We start from the raw sequence: 8,535 nt of genomic DNA on the forward strand, positions 1-8,535 counted from the left end.
CCCTCAGTTTTAGAAAATCTTCTTGAATTACTTTAAGTGATAATTTTCTTCCATTTTCTCTGTCCTAAAGCATATACTTTTACAAGCTGGACCTTCAAAGTTAGCCCTTTGCTTTTTTTAATATTTCTATTCTATTCTTCATCTCTGCATTTTTTTCTTCTTGTTATTCTACTTTCTGAAACATTTTCTCATTTTATCTTCCAAACTTTTTATTGAGACTTTTTTAGATCTTCTATAATAAGTTTGGTAAGCTTAAAAGCTCTTTCTGGTAACATTAATGTCTTTCTTTTGCTGATTTGTCTATCCTTGTTTTTTAGATGAATTTTCATTTATTCTCTAAAAATACACTTCCTTAAAGAAAGTGTTCTACTTTTACGTACTTTCTCTTTCTTCCAAAAGTTTTTTATTTCTTTTTCTGCCTGTTTTGTACTCTGGCTCTCCTCAAATCTATCTGCTGATAGTTGGTTATGTCTTCATTTTTAAGAAGGAGGAACTAAAAATCTAATTGCAAGGTTGTTTGTAGGTATGGGGTTTATCTCATAGCAGACCTCACTGTAGTGTGACACAAGAAGGACTCAGCTGTTTCCCTTTAGATCCCTAAAAATTATTATTGATAGTACTTTTCTCTTGTGCAGATACTTTCCAGAAAGAAATCTATGAATTTTCTGCTAGGAGGTTGGGACCATGGGGGTAAACCCCACTGTGATGATTTTGGGAGGCAAGTGGAGGAAAGAGATTGAGGATATGGATCTTACTGTTTATATCATCGACCTTTATTTAATTCTCCTATTTGTATTGAAATCCCAAACCTCAGTAAAGAGTCACATTCATTTAACTTCTTCAGAGAGCTAATCACTGGTCTTATGCAGGAGTGTCCTAGTGATGTTTCTTTAAAGATGTTATCATGACTTTGTCTTGCTCATTCCTCTTCAATGGCTCCTTAATGCTACTTGGGTAAAATTCAACTTACTAAGCATAACCTTGAGCTGGTTTCTGATCATCCTTCCACCTTCTCTCTCAACACACTTTTCCCCTCCTCATCTCGCTATTGTCATTTTCTCTGTCTCTGCTGTATGTTCCAGGTACACTGGGCTTGTTTCAATTGCCTGCCTGACCCTTGCTCTTTCAGACTTATGAACCTTCTCAAATGTTATATCCTCTGCCAACGACCAATATTTTGACCTCTGTTTTACATGGCTAACTCCTACCTATTCATTAGGTATCAGCCTATATGTCACTTCCCATGAGAAAATTTTCTTGCGTTAGATTAATTGAGTTAGATACCACATCATGTGCTTCCTTTAGCACCCTGTTCTTTTGTCTTTACTACACTATGTTATCATTTGCTCATATGTTTGATTCCCCACCAGAGCAAATAAAAGTTCTCTAAATGCAGGGACATTATCTATCTGGTACAATACTGTTTTCCACAGTATTGATTGCAATACCTGGTCCAGAGAAGTGTTTCCATAAACATTAGTTAGATGAAGTAACTAAGGAAGTGAAGGAGGTAGGATGGGAGCGAGGAAGGGAAAAATGGGGAAGCCACTGGGGTTCCTCTCTTCTACCTTCCCAGGTCCTGACTTGGTGTTAAGATAAATCTGAAATATAATAAGGTATGTGTGGTTCCTTTCCCTTAAACTAATTAAACTAATGTACCTGTAAAAATGTTAAGCTGATGCAAGATATGATGATTAGAATGGATATACCTCTTCTAGTCTACACAAAATTGACATTAACTCAGTTTACCTCCCTATCTCAGAAACACACCAAGAGACACCAGAAAGACTGGACTCTTGTCCAATATACTTTCTTAAGTATATTGGGACAGCTCATATTTAGTCTTCTACTATTTGTAAGAGTTAAAGAAAGAGAAAAGAAACATGAAACACGTCCTGGCAGCCAAAGACAGGTTTTCTTGGGATAAAACCTGAGAGGGGCTTCTGGCCGATTTCACTAAGTAGCATTTTCTCTTACAGACTAACAGTATATATTGCTTTTAGGGTGAGGGGCTTATTACAAGCTTGGAATGTTCCTGTGTGAGGGAGAAGTTTTATGGTGGGGTTGGAATGTCTTTGAGGGGAGGGGAGGTTATCTTGGGGCAGACATCTTTCCAGCCGGATTGGGGCTATCTTGAGGCTGGCAACTTCCTGGCCAGAGGTGAATTATCTCAGGGTTAGCATGTCCCTGGTCAGGGAGGAGTTTGTAATGTTTCTGGTTGGAGATGTTGTTTGTGGTTTATGGTTGTGCTGACCTTAGCCATTAGGCCAATGCCCTTTGGATTTAGGTGGTTTTTTATTAAGGTGAACTTTAGAATAAGGGGCTTGTCAAAGATGGTGACACTCCTGCTCTGTCACTATTTGGGGGAGAAAAAAACAACATGTGGCTTACTGATTGTATATGAACAGCATTAGAAATAAAACATGATCTACAATTGGATTTTATGATACACCAATTTGGAGGATAGGAGAAAGAATTTCCCATGTTGTTCTTCAATTTACATTTTGATTCCCCAGGTAAACCTATTTGACAATAAGCTACATAGGGTACAAACTGTTCCTTCACCTTCCTCTGTAAATCCCTGGTGCTTAGCACTCGGCAGAGCAGGGCTGCACTCCATGCTGCTTCCCCACCCACTCCCTCTGCACCCATCACATCTCCTTTCTGAGGGCCCTTCATCAATCCTTTCCCCAGAGGCCCTTGCCCCAGCAATTTTCCTCCCAATTACCATTAAAGTATACCCTTTCTCATCAGTTACATGTAGTAGCTCCTAGATAGATGACACCATTACCTTCCAGATGAAATTTCTAGCCTTATTAGATGGTAGCAGAGCCTTCTGAGGGATATATTAAAACACTGAGTCTGGCCCTGTTTGAACCCTGGCAACCATGCTGAGAGGAACCCAGCTGCAAACTAAATGACCTAATAAGGTCTTTTTCATCTGTAGTATCTCTGATTATAGGCCTGTCATTTTTATTCCCATTCCAGAATAGATTTATTACTTTCTGAAGACTTAAAAACAAACAAATCTCATTTGGTTGTTTATGAGGCCAGAAGTGTGGAATTTAGATAAGTTCAGGTTTAATGACACATTTGACCTACCACATTCAGTCTCCCTAGAAACTTAGTCACAATGTCTGAATGTGTAACATTAACAACTAACCCTCTGTGAAGAAAAACCCCTATATGGACACTTGCAGTGCAACTTTGAAATGCCTACATGTTCTGGGAGTCTAGTAAGTACTCTACCTTTGGAATAGCCACTTTCACCCTAACAGGCCAAAGAATTTGCAAACATATCCCAGAAGAGAATATTTCACGTAATTTTAAAATATAAGAGTTCATGTTTGTGTGCCTTGCCCAGTCATGCCCAAAGCAAAGATAGGAAGGGACGAGTGAAGTGGGGAGGTGAAAGTATATCTGCCATTCCTATGACAGTCAGATACTATTGTCAGAGTTTTATCATGTCACATCCAAGGTCACTTTGACTTCAAGTCTGTCCCTTCTTAGGAAACTCAAGGTGAACTTTAGAAATCCTACTGCTTGATTGTTTCTACTAAGCTTATTTTTACATCAGTGTTTCCCAGTCTGTCATGCTACTTGCCATTTGTATGGAAGAGTTAACACAGCAGGCTATCTTTATGAAGGCCTTTTTGCAAGGTGAAGGTCAGCCTTTGGCAACTAGGCATTTGTATTTCAAAAGGATTTCCACCACCCTAATTGACAAGAGTGGCCCACTATGCCTAAACCATTATACAAACAATATGATGTCTGCTAAACATCTGCTTTCTTTGGAAGTCTAGAATCTTGTTATGTGCTTGGCAAAAGGTGCCCACATGATCAGCCTGCAATGAAAACCCTGGGCACTGAGTCTCTAATGAGTTTCCCTGGCTGGCAACATTTTACATGTGTTGTCATGACTTGTTCCTAGGGAATAAAGCATGGACTGTGTGACTCTACCAGGAGCGACCCCTTGGAAGCTTGTATTTGGTATCCTCTGGACTTCATTCATGTACTTTTTCCCTTTCCTGATTTTGCTTTTGATTCTTTTGCTATAATAAGTTGAAGCCATGATTTGATGAGGCCTGGGAGACTTCCTAGCAAATTATTGAACCCTAGAGTGGTTTGGGAGACCCCTGACTTGCAGCTGTAGTCAAAAAATTTTGCAATTAGAAGGCACTATTATCAATTACATTATTTTTAACATTGAAGTTATCTGTTCTTTAAGTTTCTAAAGAGTGGTTCCTTCTAATGCTTAAACTCATTTTTCTTGGTTGCTCCCAAAAGAAACATATTGTGATCCTCTTCATTTTCTGATCTTGATTCAGTGTGTTACTTTCTCCTATGGAGTGTTGTTTCAAGAGTTACTTGTATAACGACAAGCTGAATGCATAACAGGCTTGGTTCACTCACCAATACTCTGGCAATACTTTATATTCTTTGTTAGCACCACTTTTTTTCTGGAATACTCTGTATTCTGTTCCCACACAGATTTTGAAAATTTTGTCTTGGTTTTGGTTTTAATATTGAAGGATCCAAGCTCTATTTAGTTTTTTATTCTCACACCCCACGCTTGTTTGTAGTTGCCTGTGCCTGTGATCTTATTGACCCCAATCACTTCAAAGGCACTCGGATCTCAGGACAAGAGGCTTTGAGAAAAAGATGCTTTGTTTCTTTGGCAGGAAACTTACAAGTGAAAAGTTTTACTTGTATACTAATCTTATTTAATTGGATTTATTTTATAAAGTGGAGAAAAAGATATTGGTACTACAAATACCAGGTCAAGATCACCCTCTCAGCACACTTTATACGAAACCCAGATCACACTTTAGGAAATGTGATCAGAGACCTCTGTTATACTCCACTGGGTTAGAGCCAATCCTTACTAACGTGATGTAAGAACCGAGAACCTGTTAGGCAGACATAAGAACTCAAATTATTCCTTTAAATCTTGTCAGACAAGCTTAGAGATGGCAACCGAAAAGAGAGAGAAAGCAAACTCCACATAAACATTAGCTTTCTGCCTAAATCCCTGAAATCTATGTCAACTGCATATGGGCAGTTTATCTCTCTAAGAGCATCCCACTCCCGGTGATACGCCCAGCTCTGACACATCACGCACGATTGTTATTCATCATCTGGTCACTGGGTTTAAGGCACAGCTCAGCCACTTATTAACTGTGTGACATTGACCAAGTTAATCACATACATTGGCCTGAATTTCCTAATCTGTAATATGCAGAGGATAACAGTATCTAAGTCATAGTGATATTGTTAGGATTAAAGACTTTATACATATTCAACATTTAAATGACTGCCAGTCACCCGGTAAGCACAATAATCTAATTACTCATTATCATTAATAGTATTGTAGCCACTTGAGGTCACAGTTTTCTTTTCAAACAAAAAGAAATCCTTGCTTCTTAAGCTGGCAAAGTTCCATACAGCCCAATGACTCTCTACTATGGTTTGAGTCATTAGAAGAAAATATATTTGACATTGAACCTTCAAGAAGTGAAAAACAGGAACTAATCCAAGTTAAAGTGAAAGGGCAGGAATTACAGTTGGCCGATGACATGGATCACTCCTTTACTGAGAGCTAAAAATGGCAGCATTTTAAAAGACTTTACGTAACTCTTAAAAAGCAAAACGCTCTGTGATTTTTTTTTCCTGAACTCAAGGCTAGCCAAGCATGAAGTTTCCTAGAAGCCTCTTCTTAATTATCTTTTGTCCACCCCACCCCACCTCAACTCCTGGAAATAAGTCAGCACCCAGCCACTGCAGCCACCTCGATGCTATACCTTAATTCATAAAATTGAATAATTAAGACCCATCAAGCCCTGCAGATGTTTTTTGAGTCCTAACATTTTCAATAACAACTCGATATTGGGTGTTAGGGAAATCCAATAATGCTGCCTCTAAGCCATATATCAAATGCAACTCAAGTTCCCAAAGGGTTGTGAGAAATGATGAATGCATTATCAAGTTTTTGAAATCTTTTCTTCTAAATGAAGTGCAAATATTTTGATGATTAGGAAATTAGTCATAGGCTTATTTAAAGGCATATGTGGACACGGTTTACTATTTTATCTAGAAGAACTGCCTTAGGCTTAGATCATAAATCTCTGAAACTAAGCATAGCCAATAATATGGATTTTCTTTTTTAAACTGGCAAAAGGCCCACGCTTCATGATTTTGTTCCTGTTTGTTTCTTAAAGAACGATTTTCCTTAGTGTCACTTCAAACTGTTACAGTTTGTTGACATGGTGTCAACTTTAGCTCAAGCCTCACTACTTAAATTGTAATATCCAGAAACCATTTGTAGATGAGAATCACAACACTAAGGATTACCGCGTTCCAGGGATTCATTGGCCAACCTTCTCCAAAGAGACTTTTAGTGATTTTTTTGAGTAGACATAATGCAGGGAGAGGAGAGAGTGTCTCTAATGTGCTTCTTATTATCTGTTCGTTCCCATTAATGTCGCCAGAAATTTTAAATGCCTTAGAATTTAGCCAAAACAAAAATAGATCATGGGTTCAGAGATCTAACAGTCAGACACATTGCCATCTTGCTGGATATTTTTATGTTGGGGGGTGTGTGGGTTTGATACGCAGAGGAATAGATGTTATTCTATCTTGCAAGTGTCAGGGAAAAAATCTGAAGCTATAATACAAATCATTGAAGGAGTCAGGATGTCCTTGCCTTTAAGGTATTCATAGTAGCAAATGTGTGTGTGCACACACATATACACAAATATCCTGGAAATTTTCAAAGATTAGAATTTGAGAATATGAACTAGATTGCTGGGGATAAAAATAGGTAGCAAATGTCTATGAAAGGAGGAAAGGATCAGAGAAAAGGAAAAGGAAGCAGCATTTATTGAATAACTGTGCAATGGAGTAAATATGATTTTACTTGGGTTGACTCTTTTAATCCTCACCCCAACCCAGCTTAGTCAGTAGTATTTTAGTGGTGAGAAGCTTAGATCTGAATGAAAGGTCAGTAGATTCCAAAATCCTACCTTTTACCAAATATGACACATTAACTTACCAGACCACGAGCTATTAATTTCCTTTCATGTAAATGTTATCCTCTTTATTTTGGAAATTTTCCACTATATGGTATACATGTGTGTGCACGCACACATGCACATATTTTATGTACTGTATTTAATACTATACTATAAAACATTCTGAAGGCAAGGGTATTCTTGCTCCTTTACGGTACCTGTTATAGCTTCAGTACCAACTGGTGGAGGCAATCTCTAGGTGACACAAAAGAAAGTAAAATTTTAATCAGTTAACCAATTAGAATTGATTATCATCCCCATTAAAGTTGTTAACATTAACTGTCCACATTACTGCATGCGTTATAATCTGCCTGCATTACTACAAAGGAATCCCTGTGACTGTAATTTATAATGAAAAGAGGTTTAATTGACTCATGGTTCTTAAGGGTGTACAGGAAGCATGGGGCCAGCATCTGCTTCTGGTGAGGACATCAGGAAGCTTACAATCATGGCAGAAGGCAAAGGAAGAGCAGACACATCACATGGCGTGAAAGGGAGCAAGAAGAGAGCAGGGAGGTGCCACACATTTTTAAACAACCAGATATCACATAAACTCACCCATCCGCAAGAGGGTGGTGCTAGACCATTCATAATGGATCTACCCCTATGACCCAAACGCCTCCCGCTAGGTCCCACCTCCAAAACTTGGGATTACATTTCAACATGAGATTTGGAGGGGACAAACATCCAAACCCTAATACTGCATTTTAGGGAAAGCCTGAGTAAAAAATAAACAAAAACTATGGAAACCCTCTATCAAAGAAAGTTGTATGTGTGATTCGAATATACAGAACTAATACTAAAGATGGTACTGCTCTGGGGGAAGCAGGGGTGAGCAGAATTGCCTCCACCTTGGCCTTGCCTGTACACACAACAGCCCGTGAGCCACTGCCTTCGAGCCTCCCAGACTTCACAAAGTACAATTTTAGAAACAATTAGACCAGAATACTTGAGCCCTATAACCTCAGCTTCCCAGAGCAATACCCCCATTGTTTGGCCTCAATAAGAGAGATAATTGTTTAAAAATTTAACAATAATACAACACTGGGTTCTAATTTCTTCTTCAATTGTCAATTAATGGATAAATGGCAGAGTCAGGAGTCTATGCTAGGAAGTTGTTCCAAAGACAATTCCCTAAGAATCTGGACCACAGACTTCAGGGGAAATTTCTAAGCCATTCAATACCAGTATGAATATAAAAATGGAACAGAGTTTCCTCATCAAAATGTTAGTCTAGAATATTCCATTTCAAGTGAAATAAAGCTGGCTAATTTTTTGTAGTTTTTAGTAGAGACAGGGTTTCACCATCTTGGCCAGGCTGGTCTTGAACTCCTGACCTCGTGATCCACCTGCCTCAGCCTCCCAAAGTGCTGGGATTACAGGCGTGAGCCACTGCACCCAGCCCAACAAGATATATTTTTAAATGTACACATTGCCACACAGAAAATGGAAAATACAAAAGAGA

The sequence above is a fragment of the Gorilla gorilla genome, chromosome 1, assembly GCF_029281585.2.
Source record: "Gorilla gorilla gorilla isolate KB3781 chromosome 1, NHGRI_mGorGor1-v2.1_pri, whole genome shotgun sequence".
Classification (NCBI taxonomy): Eukaryota; Metazoa; Chordata; class Mammalia; order Primates; family Hominidae; genus Gorilla; species Gorilla gorilla.